This window comes from Rattus rattus, chromosome 5, assembly GCF_011064425.1.
Source record: "Rattus rattus isolate New Zealand chromosome 5, Rrattus_CSIRO_v1, whole genome shotgun sequence".
Lineage (NCBI taxonomy): Eukaryota > Metazoa > Chordata > Mammalia > Rodentia > Muridae > Rattus > Rattus rattus.
In genome coordinates this window covers 30770106-30783775 of record NC_046158.1, presented here as the reverse complement: position 1 = coordinate 30783775, position 13670 = coordinate 30770106, and the positions used below count along the sequence as shown (strand labels likewise).

Here is a 13670-nt window from a genome sequence, read left to right as displayed (position 1 = left end):
ATGACAGGAAGAGATGCCTTCTATATCAGCATAGCAACTTGAGTTCATCCACAGATCCCACATGAAAGTGAGGGAGAACAAAATTAAAGGCAGATAAACAAATAACGGTAACTGTCTTCTGGGCCCTCTGTGAAGAAGACATGGCATTCCCTCTGGCTTGCTACATCAGCCAATCAATTCAACTCTTAACTGCTTGCATACAAGGTTGAGCAGGCAGCAAAGAATAGACACCAAGGCAACAAGATAATTTAGACGCAAACCCTGTGGCAACTAGGACACACATCCTGCAGAGCTGAGTGTGGACTTCCCTGAATACAGGCAAATAACTGATCATACACATTACCAAGATCCTTAACAGTGGGACTTGGTGACAAAGTCGGAGAGCCCAGAAGGAATTCAGATTTGTCTATGCCCTCTCTAAAGGCCCCTTGTTCTAAACACTTGAACTAAGCACTCACTTAAGGTGTTATATCTCTTGATCACCCCATCCTAACATTGACATATTAAAGCCATCCCTACTAAAACAATGCAGGTCCTTATGTAGGTCAATATTTGGGACAGCAGACCTGTCAAGACCCCCAATACTCTGAAGGCTTTGGCTTTCGGGCTTGCAACTAGACTATGCCTCCTGGTTGGGTTTTCATGCTGTTAAAGAGTGGGCAAACTGACTTAATGTCAGGGGATCCCCATGTGATGACTCGAGAGGTTTAACCCAAGCATTTCTCCTAAAAACTCAGCCCACCATGCATATTGATAGTCCTTAAATATATCTACCATCTAATTATTTGAAGAGAAGCCATCAGACTTCAGAATTTTAAAGGGTTATTCTCTTTTAAGGTTTTAATCCCTTCTGTGCTGACAGTGGACTTAGAAATGTAGACCCCAGAGTTTTAAGTAGAACTACTAAAACTTCTTAAATATCAAAATACACAAAATGGGGGAAAGAGTTTCATGTGACCCAGCTCCTTTGAACAGCTACTTAAATTAGAAAGAAAAAGTATCTAAGTGACTCTGTTCAGTTTAAAAAAAAAAAAAAAAAGCTAGCAGCCAACCTTGGGAATTCCGTGTAGTTCTTTCTTTGGGGGAGGGGCACAGGGTTATTTACTGTTAGATAAACAGCTCTCCATTGCTTATTTGTGCAATGTTTTCCTCCTAAACCAGTTCATGGCCCTCAGATTAGTACCCCTGGGTATGATTACATGCAGTACAAGATTGCAAGATAAGTTAAGTGAGTTTTCCCCTCCAGTCCTCATTAATCTCCAGAGATAGGAAGGAATTTTTTAAATGCCTGAGCTACAATGTCCAAAGCAGTGTTACGCATGAGGCGTGTCTAATCTCAATCTTCAAGCATGTGAGGTTGATATGATTCCCCCAGTTAGACGGAGAAACAAGCCTGGGTGAGCTTGGTTAACCTGCTTAAGGCTGCACAGCCTCACAGGTAACAAACCCTATTAAGTTCCCACGGTACAATGGAAGAGTGCCACCAAGGTCGCTTCTCAGAAAAATAAAATGTCAAGTTACTTTTCTCTGCTAAGCACTCGTGCAAGTAGTTAGCAACGGTGATTGGAGGGCCTTGTTGGCTTAAAAAAGGTTTACGATGCTCCCCCTACACTCTTATTTTGATTAAACGGCCTTCTGTATGACGAATGCTTTTGAAGCATCCTCTCTGTACAAACACTATTCAACACGCCAGTGGCCCTAGAAAGTCTTGTATCGTGATGGAAAGACAAAAGCTTTTCTAACTCTGACAAGTCTCCGCAGAGGTTCTCAGAAGGAAGCATGGATTGGGTGAGGATACAGACCCGGGAAGAGGGAACGACAATGGAAATTTAAACATGAGCAGAGGTCAAAGTGAAGGATGGACAGAAAGCTGCTGAGCAGAGCAAACGAAAAGTTGGCTGCGAGACAGGGACATGTGGCACAGTCAAAGCGCTCAGAGTAGCCAGGGTAGCCAGAAAGAGACCAAGAATGAGGGGGAAAAAGACGGTGAGTTGGGATTGGGGATTTAGCTCAGTGGTAGAGCGCTTGCCTAGGAAGAGCAAGGCCCTGGGTTCGGTCCCCAGCTTCAAAAAGAAAAAAGAAAAAAAAAAAAAAAGATGGTGAGTCAAAGCTGTTACGTGAGCAGAACTGTGACTCAAGGTACTTAAATGTAAAGTGTAACACAGAGCCCACAAATGCCTACAAGCACGTCTGTGTGCATGCATGGAGTCACCATGGAAACCAGAGAGAGCATCAGATGCCCTAAGACTGGAGTCACAGAGGTTTGTGAGTCTCCATGTGGGTACTGGGAATGGAACCTGGACCTCTGGAGAAGCAGCCAGTGCTCTTAGCTGCTTGCAGAGCCACCTCCCCAGCCCCTCAAACACTTTAAAACAAGAAAATGATATAAGCGAGTAGTTTTCTCAAGTCGCTGCACGTACCGCATACAGTATGATGAGGAGTAGCAAGCAGAAGCGGAGGGGCAGGGAGGGGAGAGGCTGGGGCAGCAGCACTCATGAGTTATGGTTATCAGTGAGGGAGCAAACGTGTACTGAGGGAGCTGAGGAGCAGAGCTCAGCCGGTAAATACTTGCTGTATACAAATATGAAGCCACTCAGATCTCCAGAACCCAGGTCAAAATCACATCCGTGGGGTAGCCCTTTGTTAACCCAGAATACAGAAAGGAGAGAGAGGGAGTAAGCTGGCTAGCCAGATTAGCCAAACACCAAGCTCCAAGTCTAAAGAGATTCTGTCTCTGTATTTAAGATGGAAATCAATAAAAAGGACACCCAATGTCAACCTCAACATCCACAGGCACTGCGTGACGTGCACTCACACCCACTCGAAAATAAATATACACATAAACACCACACACACGCGCAAAGGGAATGAGGTTATGGGAGACAAGTTCAATGAAGCCTGACTGGACAAACTTAAGGACTGGGAGGATATCAAGATGCAATGCCGTAACTTCTGCTTGGGGTAGATGCCAGTCCATGGAAGGGAAGAGCACACATAGAAGGCATGTCTGTGTGGAGGAAGTGATAAAGAATCAAATCTCCTGGGCTGGAGAGATGGCTCAGTGGTTAAGAGCATTGACTGCTCTTCCAAAGGTCCTGAGTTCAAATCCCAGCAACCACATGGTGGCTCACAACCATCTGTAATGAGATCTGATGCCCTCTTCTGGTGTGTCTGAAGACACAGTGTACTCATTAAATAAATAAATAAATAAATAAATAAATAAATAAATAAATAAATAAATAAATAAATAAATAAAATAAAATAAAATGTCCTTAACATCCCTGTCTAGATCGGAGAACTTATGGGGAAACCAAGAGAACAGTCAAAGCCAATGTCGTGAGTTTGGAGGTCGGAGACCAGGTCTGCATTGCCCTGAATTAGAAGAGTCTCATCATACTACTTTCAATTCAAGAACAGTTCTTGTCAGGAGTGGCAGCTCCACACCAGAGTGAAAACAATGGGGACACAGTGTAATTATAATCTCAAAAAACATTTAAGTAATTAAAAAATTAAAACCACACTCGCTAATCATCCATCAAGCATCTAAAAACACCAGCCTCTCGGTCAGTCCTCTGTGATGCTCAGGCAGAGTATGGCTGAGTAATCCCAGGGGGACTTACTTTAGAATCAGACATCCATAGAAACTGGTAAAAACTACTCTAAAATTACTTCAGAGTGAACTCTTCCTGTTCTACTGTACAGGAGAGGACTCTAAGATCTGCCCTAAATATTGGTGCAGGTAACTCAGAAAAATAGAGTCTATCCCCATATTCCTTTAATACACAAGTAAGTGAACCACTCTTTGATTTGTCCAGATGTGCACATCAATTTCTAGGTTTCCCAGCAATGATAGCGCGGCCTCACCCAGATGTACTGACACTTGAGTCACAGAGCTCTGCTCTCCTTCTCTTACCCATCAGCCCCTGCAGAAATCATTGGGCTCTATCAATTTAAACATAGAGGCACTACATGCAAATGCCTGCCAACAGTCCACTTGAAGATGCCCTGTGTTAAAAGCACAGTGAATGTTAATTACCCGTTCTATACTGAATGAGTTGCTCGCTACAATAAATTCATCATTAAGAGTGTTCTTTCTGCAAGGAACATCCTTTCCTTCCACTCTGGCTAATCAGCTTGGACACTGTTCATCATTAGAACCACTGTGCTACGAGAAGGCACCCTGCTTGAACTCTGACAGCAATACATCCATGACATTTGACACTTTTTTCTGTTACTGCCCAATGCACAGAATGGCAGCCACTACACTTTAAGGAGGTTGTGGAATAAGTAAATGAGAAGATGCAGTCATTCTCTCAGTCCAAAGTATCAGTGACCAGTTCACTGATCTAGAGTTTGTTTTGAACTCTAAGTATCCACGCTAATGGGGTGTTTTACTTACTACTTTTCAGATGAGAATTCATTGGAAATAGTCTACAATTCTAGTATTTTCCAGCAAGTAAAATGAATGTTAGGGATACTTTCACTGCATGTAGTCCTCATGAACTCCTGTCTGGTCGCCAGTACCTTCACACTGCTATCAACTGCCGTAATTAATCTACTCAAGGAGCAGCTATACTGACAGCCTCCATTATAGCATCAAGTGCTTTCCTTAATGAAACCACTTCGAAACAAAAGTTTTGAGAGCAATGGCATATTCACATTTCTGAATATTTTATAAAGACATTAATAATGGCTACAAAGCATCTATCATAGCTATACGTTTGAAGTTATAGTTGCAGATTAATATTGCATGTAACACGGAGTGGAATGGAGGTACCCAGTTCATTCAGAAACAAATCAACTCATGCTAGACAGTACACTGGACAGTACAGGATTTTCTGATCCCACTCTTGCCCTGGGTACTTGGTAAAAATGGAAACCTGTAAAATATCCTTCTTTTATCTCATATCCTCAGGGTTCAAAGTGAGACACCTACAAGATAGTGTTGAAGGTGAGTAGCAGCAAACTATGCTTACTATTAGCTAAGACAGTGGTGACCTTACCATCTCACAAAGGAAGCCCACGGTTATTAAGCAGAGGATTCTCTAATGGGAAATGTTCCATAATGACTACTTACAAGATAGAGAAGCCCTGGGCTTTGTAAGTCATGTTGCTTCTGGGAGAATATAAACCAGAAGAACCAGAAGAGAGACTGGGTTGGACACAGACAGTGAAGTCACTGATAGCTGGCAAGTCAGCCAAAGGGAACCTGGCGGGAGGGGAGGGGGGGAGAGGGGTGTACACTAATGCAGGACAGCACCTCAAAATAGCACAACTTCAGAGAAAAGACAACTTCTTTCTAGGGATGGGGCATGGTCTGTAGGGAGAGCAGCAATGAATGGTATCCAGTGCCACAAGGGTTATTACTGACCTATAATAACTATATAATAATATATAATGTATAAACTATAAGTAGGCTCTGTCTGCAGATGTAACCATGACTCCTCCACCCTTGATAGTGTGACCTGGGGTAAATTATTGAAACTAAGCCTCAGTTTCCCCATCCATGGAGATGTTCACAGTATGGCCACGAGGGCGATGGTGGTAATGAGGTGGCAATGACACAGTGTTGCAGAGAAAGCAAACCAGGAGATAATGCACCCAAAAGAGCAGCAGAGCACATGGGGGCTACACCAGGAGTATTCACAGTGTTGTTACTTTAGCCAGGTGCAAAGGTATGGGAGGAGGTAAGAGCCACAACACAGAGAATAGACCGGGGTGGAATACAGAGGTAGCTTAAGGTTAGTTAGTGTGAACGCCAGACCCGAAATGCACAAGTTACATCAGAGCAGAGACAAGTGGCGGCTGGGGAAGTGAATCTGCAGGAAAAGGAAAAGAGGAAAAGCTGCTCCACCTCCTCTTATTCTTCCACCAAGTTATTCTCCCCTGCACGATGACTGGGAGATCAGGCAGTAAGGCATCCGTTCTCCAGCACAGGAGGACAGCAAGGGATGAGGGCAGCAGGGGGTTGGCTGCCAGCTCCCCACGTGGCTCCCTCTTCTTTTCACCTGAAAAGCCATCCACTTCCATGACCTACATTTGTGACTACCTGACATCCTTAATTGTAACATCTCCCTAACCTAGAGGACACTGGTAAGCTCGCTTGTTACCTCCTGCATGACTCAGGCAGGCAGCCAGCCAAATGGTTCCCCTGAGTGAATCACTATAGCCAGTCGGCCTCTCATTATCACTGTTGCTTTATTTAATCATTGAGGGGATTGATGTCATTCCAGGGAGCCAGAGAAGTCCACTGGGAGTGTAAATAAGTCTCTCCCTAATCTGGTTCCATCTATAAAAATAAAACCTGACCGGAAACTTGTCCTTTGTAGGGAACAAGTCACACTTCTGACCTCCCATTCCAATCTTAGATGCAATCTGTTTTCTTTGAAAGCTTGCTTTCTGTGAGCATTGAATGAAATGTGTACCCATTCACAAGTCTGGACCCAAGTTGGGCTTGAAGCTTTTATATCCGTAATCCATCCCTTTGGAAAGATGAGGCAGGAGATCACTATGAGTAATGGTTAATCTAAGCCACTTAGTGAGGTCTAGACCAACCTGAACTATAGAGAGAGGTCCTGTCTCAAATAAAACAAAAATGTACAGAACTGGAAAAACAAGCTTGTGCCCCCTAGTTCAAGCCCCGCTGTCCTTTTCAGGTGAACAGAAACATTCATCAGGACCATGTAAATGCTTGGCACCAGCTGCTGGAGAGATGAGCTTTCATGCAGAACCTACTGTGCATAGGCCAGCTATGCTGAGAAAAGTGCACTGGGAATTGTGAGTGAGACCGAATGGGAGAGCTGGTCTCCACAGATGAGTTCTGCTGGCAAGGCAATCACTGAGGGTACATTCCCTGCACACTGGCTCCTTGTTCCTTGTTCTACCAGCTCAGGTGAGTCAATACCCAACAAATGCCATAACCACACAAACCCCTTCTGGCTATAAGCCCAACTGAAGTATAGGCTGCTGTCAGTCAGGCTCATGATGCCCGACGTCTTGGCACGCTCTAGAGTTCACACAACCCTTCACCTCAGGTCTTCACACTGCTGCGCCAGAACTGTCTGCACGTACACATTCATTCACACACGGCCACACAAGTGATGCACGAAATGCCTTCATGGGCAGCCTCTGGACAACAGGAGGCTCGACGTTCACAGGCACTGTGCTGGTGGACACAGACCAAATTTAGGAAGGAGAAATAGGAAGATCAGGAGTTTGAGGCCAGCCTCAGCTACCCAAAAAGTCTGAAAACACAAACACCTGAATCAAAACCCAGAGAATGGCTTTTTTTTTTTACATAATATCAACTTCCTATGCCACAAAATTATGTTGTAAAAATATCTTGATAGCTGAATAGCATAAGTTCAAACTAACTATAAAACAAATGAGACACCCTCCACCACAATCAATGGGGTCTCCTCTCTCTCACCTGATAATTTATGGCAGTGTATTTTCACCTGTTTCTTCCCCTAAAATCCTGAGCCCCACCCTGCCCTCAACACTCCTCCTTCCCGTCTTGGAAGCTTAGGATGCTTAGTCTCCATGCCTTTACATAGTCAGAGTCTTCCTCATATTCTTACATCTCATTACAAAGATAATCAAAGGGAAAAGGCTGTTTGAAACTACAGTCGACAAAGGGCATGGCTTATGACGCAAAAGAACAATTATGCCTTTGTCTTTAAAATAAGCATTGCACAATCATGGCAAATAATTAAAGCCCCAACCAACTGAGGCTGGAACACTGGTCCTCCCAGGACTTCCTCACCCTGATCCTAAGAACCAGAGAGGATTTGTCTATTAGGATCTGACTGCAGTGAAGCGCTCATATTGCTCTTCAACTGGACTCAAGTTCAGTTCCCAGCACTCAACATCAGGAGGATCAAGAACACCTCCAACTGCAGCTCCAGGAGATACAACTTGCATGTGCTGGCCCATGCACAGATTCACATGGTCAATTTTTTTTTTTTTTAATTTTTAAGAAGGATCTTAAAATGGAGAGGATCTCATGGAATACTCGAATAACCATACTCAACATACTCAGAATACTCAACATACTCACAAGCACCTATGAACGTGAGAACTTTCCTTAGAGGCCCTCGGGAGGATGTGGATAAACGGGACACTTACTCTTACACTACTGTTGAGAATGCAAAACGGCATACCCAATAGGAAAAACAATGTGCACGTTCTTCAAAAAGTATCCACGACCAAGAATTGGGGCACATATCCATGACTCCAGCACTTAGGAAGCTGAAGCAGACTAATCATGAGTTTGAGGCCAGCCTGGAATACAGCAGTATCTGCATATCTGTCTCAAAAACACAAAAGGTATATACAAAATTAATAAATGACCCCACAATTCCACCCTACCTACACACACACACACACACACACACACACACACAGAAAGAGAGACACCATTTAAGCAGATAACTAATATTTGTGAAAATATATAACTAAAACAACACTAATATTGATAACTGTAATATTCACAATAAACAAAGGATAAAAAAACCCCAAAGATCCAAAAGCAGATGACTGGAAAACAAAACACGGCATATACATGCAAAAGAATATTATTGGCCATAAATTACATCAGATTCTGTAATGGAATCTGATTCCCTCTTCTAGTGTGCATTCATATACACAAAATAAATTTAAAAAAATACACTCACACGATGTCCAAGGAGTGTCTTAATTAATTAACTAATTAATTAATTTGCTTACTCACTTATTTGTTTATTTATCGTTTATGAAGTACTGTGACAGGACAAGGGCCACCATCTTGGATTCTTGATGAGGCCATTTATTTTAGACCACATTTGATCTCCTTGATGGGAAGCTCCATGGAAAATTACCCAACTCTATTCTAGGAACCCTAGGTCAAGGTGCCCCGGCTAACTTATCTTGGCCTCTGTTAAACAGTTTCTTTGTACAAACTTCCTCCTGCCCCTGCAGAGCAAAATGCCAGAATGTGGGGTTTGCCTTTAAAAACCCCTTACTCAATCCCTCTGTGCCCCACCTCCGGTTGGGTGCAGGAGAGACTTTCAGTTACCTATACACTGTGTTTGAGAGGTCTTCACCAGGGGGCACCCTGTACAAGCGTAACTCTATAAAATGCCATAAAAACAGAAGAATGTGTCCACACTCCGAAGACAGAGGCAGGTGGATCTCTGCAAGCCAAACTGGTCTACAAAGTGAATTCTAGGCCTGACAGTGGGGAGATCACTTCAGGACAGTGCCACCTGGATAAATGGATTTTCTCTTCTGCCTCATCTGACCGGGACCCCAACACTGACAAAGATAAGGTAACTTTGGACCACTTTGCCAAGTCCTTTTTAGAAGGCCTTGAAGGCAGCTTCGAGAAAACCTACCAGTTTGTCTAAGGTAAAAGAGGTAATACCTTGGTTCTAGACAAAGGGGGGGGACAAAAAAAAAAAAAACCTGAGCAGTAATGGCAGTGTTCAGGGAGACTGGTGAAAAGAGAGCCTACAGGATCTCATAACACAGTAGGTCCAGGAGAGGTGCCACTCAACTTTAAGTGGTAGACTTGGCTGTATTTGGGAAAAAAGAAAAAAAAAAAAAAACAAAAACATGTACATGGGACAGGAAAAGAGTGTGTGCATATAGTGTGGGGGTGCGGTGGGGGTGTCAGTCCTCGCTATATGGGTTCCCTGTATCTCACCTGGGTAAAGCACAGCACTGAGGGGCAGGGCACACAACTCCAGTAGCTTAACTCAGTCCAGCCACTCAACGTGTTCTAGAGGCAAATACTCTTCAGTTTCCTACAAAGCAGTGTTAGGCTTCCCCAAGAGAGCTGTGAAGGTCTGCCAGGATACCACAGTGGCCATGAAATCTTTACATTCTGTAACACCCTGACTCTTCTCACTCAAAAGAAAAGCCATGCCCAGCTCATACACCCATCTACTAATTCCAAGGACTCCCTCAACACTCAGCCACCAAACGATGAATCCCAAGGATTATTCAAGTGTGCCCATGACCCAGGTTTGGTCCTCTATAGGAGAAATTCAACTCCTGGTGCAAATGAACCACATTTGACATTAGGCACTAACCACCAGCAACAAAATCGAGGGATTTTCAAACTCCGACTCCCCTTCTGAGCAACCCTTTAAAAACAGACCCTCCTACCCTGTTCTGAACTCAGGGTCTGCTGGCCTGCTGCTGTCATTATGCCCTTCCTGAGGCAGCCAGCCACTGACAAGCAGCCCATTCACCCTCTCTCTCCTCTATGCATATATTTATACATGGTAGGCACAATATGTCCTCTGTTACTTCTCCTGGTTGGGCAATAGGGGCATTATTTGACAGTGAGGTGCCACACATACCATGCATGGTTTCTAAGTAAATAGGACTTATTGAAGTTTATCCACCCAAAGCCTGCTGTCACATCTTCATCTTGCTTTAATGACTGAAGAACCCTACGATGTCAGGATGCTTTCTGGTTATAACGATAGCCAGGAAGTAGAATGACAAGTGTGACAGTTGGAATCCTTTACATCGTAATTCAAACCCCAGTTACCTGTGATTCGTTATAAAAAGCAATAGATTTCTGAGCTTCGATGGTGTCGTCTAGAAATGATAACCAGAAACACAAACAAAACAAACGAATCCCCTGTCAGGGTCACCGTGAAAACACTGGAAAGTACTTCTCCTGGCAGCCATATATGGGTCCAGGTGTAGAGACTTCAGGAGAGCTATGGCAGAAAATGAAGATTCTGTGCAGACCATAAAGTCAAACAGAACAGGCAATGGTGTGCGTGCGTGTGTGTGTGTGTGTGTGTACACAGCATGGCATGGTATGGACACACCATATTTGTAATATATCCTAGGATAACTACCAACCATATGTTGACTGGTAAATAACCTTTTTAACTTCAGTTCTCTCACATCTGCATAATAAGGGTGCTACTTATTGTAAAGGAATCCTTTGACGATTAAAAACTAAACGAGTGTTTCAAGGAGTCAACACATCATTTACTAGGCTTGATCTATTGATTAATAGAACACAGAATACAGCACAACCAAACTAAAGGAGGGAGGAGGGGAGAACTGAGCCTGAGTCTTTAACCCAGTACCCTGAGCAGCTTCTCTGATGTAACAGAAATTGTGGCATCATGAGTCCAAAACCGAGTGCTAAGGACCCTACCGCACTAAGGTGATACCAACTCTGGAATGGATTTGAAGGTTTTGAAGAAAGAATTGGTAAGGAAAGTCTGTCTGATTCCATGGTAACTCCTAGCCTGTAACGTGCTAAGCACTACCATGTGTGCTGGAGTGGGTGGGTAGTAGTGGGTCGGATCAAGGCCAGGGTCTTGCCTTTGGGGCATTCAGCAACTGCTGTGAATAGAAGGACAGTAACAGGAGACGGTGAGACTCGTAGGGGCCGGGGGCATCGGTACAATCTGAATTGAAAGCTGAAGCTGTGGTACCTAGCACGTACACATCTCCTGGACAGTCACAAGTCTAAAGCAGTGCTTAACTTTCCTAAGGCTACGGCCTTTTAACACAGTTCCTCATGTTGTGGTGACCCTCAACCATAAAACTACTTTTGTTGCTATTTCGTAATTGTAATTCTGCTACCGTTATGAATTGCGTGGTAAATATCTGATATGCATCCTCTGTGAAAAGGCTGTTTGACCACCAAAGGGATGGAGACCGACAGGCTGAGAGCCACTGTTTTAAAGAATGAAAGGTGTTTTTCTCATAGTCCATGTGTGTCTTTTTTTATGTTTTTCAAATGGCCACTGAGTTATTAGGACATGTCAAAACAAAACAAACGAGCTTCCTTAAATACATACTTACTGTTGGCACATAAGCATTTAGAGCTTCTGAAAGTTAGGTTGTGCTTTTAGCCTAGAGGGAACTGCAAGAAAAGGGAACTAAGAGGAAAATTATTTAGATATTAAAGATCTTGTGACCTGAAAAGGTTGCAACACCATCCTGATTTAAAAAAAAAAAAAAAAAATCCTGTTCTCCACCACACTCTGGATCATTGTTTCCTAAAAGTATTCTAAAGTAAAGCTGCATAGTTTTACTGTTTCGTCCCCTGTTATATAAAAGAAACTATGTTAAAGTTTTGGATGGGGCTAGTTTAAGAAAAAACGGCCAACACATTTTTTAACTACATAAATAAAATTTATCCAAAATATGAGATTTCCCCCCCTCCCACAGCCCTGGAGAGGGTCTATGAAAATAGTGCATTACACAGCAGTCAGCAACATTTTGCCTTCATATATGAAGTTCTAATCTAGACACTATACACTTACTAGACACTATATACTTACACTATACACAACAGAGGTGTGCAACCTTTGGGCTTCTCTGGGACACAACAGATGAAGAACTATCTATCTTCTGTCACATATTACACTGTTCCAAATCGTTTGGCAGAACATACAGCATTACTCTGAGAGCCAACTGTCCTGGCACAGTGTAAACCCTGACTCACTTATACTCAGTGGTACTCAACCTGCGTGATTGAGGACACATCCACCCTAACTTACATGCTCACAAAACCAATGCAGGATCATCTGTTTGGGGCTGGTAAGAACACTAGCATAAAATGGGCGTCACCTTTCAAAGCTCAAGATCACACAAGTGGACACAGTTGGAACCAAGGACCACTAACGTGTTTCTAACCTTTCGGTCTGCCCTGCGACCTCTGTCCACTAGGGGTGGATGATGAATCACCTGCGAGATGTCCACACTACTCGTGAGTCGGACTGGGCAACTTAGAGACACACGCAAGCCGTACTGTTTACTGCAATAACCAGCCAAGCAAGAGCTCTAAATGCTCATTTGTTCATATATCACTTTTAAATGCCCACAATGGGAACACATCCCTGATCCTCTCAGTTCTAGTCGACTATCATCATCTTTCTTCATGCAGCATTACTTCCTGTTCTCCAGCACTGTACTCTGACTTTCACACTCACATTCTGCTATTCCCTTCTCTAGAGGCGGAAGATATGAAGAATGTTTTCCTGGTTCATGGGGGAGGATATTTAAAACAAGGCAATCTTTTTTAAGGGGGCGGTTGGTTTTATTTAGTTCAATACAGATTCCCAAATAAGCCTTGTAGGGGACGGGGGTGGCACATGCCTTAATCCCAGGACTCCAGGCAGATCTATCTGAGTTCTACATAGCAAGTTGCAGGCCAGACAGAGCTACACACTACAAGTCTGTCTGAATAGGGAGGAAAAAAATCATAATTTGTTCTGATCTTCTATAACACAGGCAGGACAGAAATACAACAAACTCAGTTAACAGAGGAAAGTATTATGTAATGTCCCTCTGACCCAGATTCTGAAGAACGGTCTTCCAATGCGATGGTATTTCACGACCATTAATCACTTGCTTTCTCCCTAGTGTATTCTAATCCCAGGGCCATTGAGGAAAAGGCAACACTGCCATGGCAAAGCACCCTGTCTGGCACATTCGAATAGATACAATTATCAGTGGCTCAGTGCACTGTGAGGGTTTCCCATGAGCGATTTCCACTGAGTACTCTGAGTACAAAATCAGCATTCCTGTATCTGAGTAGGAAGAGTCAAATAAGCAACTACTTCATATTTAAAAAAAAAAAAAAATCCTCACTACTGCCACCTTCCCCTACACCCAGATAATGCAACTATTTATCTCCAGAAAAA

General features: G+C 43.4%; 1 protein-coding gene across 2 annotated transcripts in view; it reads right to left on the bottom strand.

The window, feature by feature from the left end:
* The window catches only part of Fmnl2 (formin like 2), a 267830-nt gene that overhangs the window by 113619 nt on the left and 140541 nt on the right, over positions 1-13670 (bottom strand). The gene's annotated exons all lie outside the window — the stretch shown is intronic.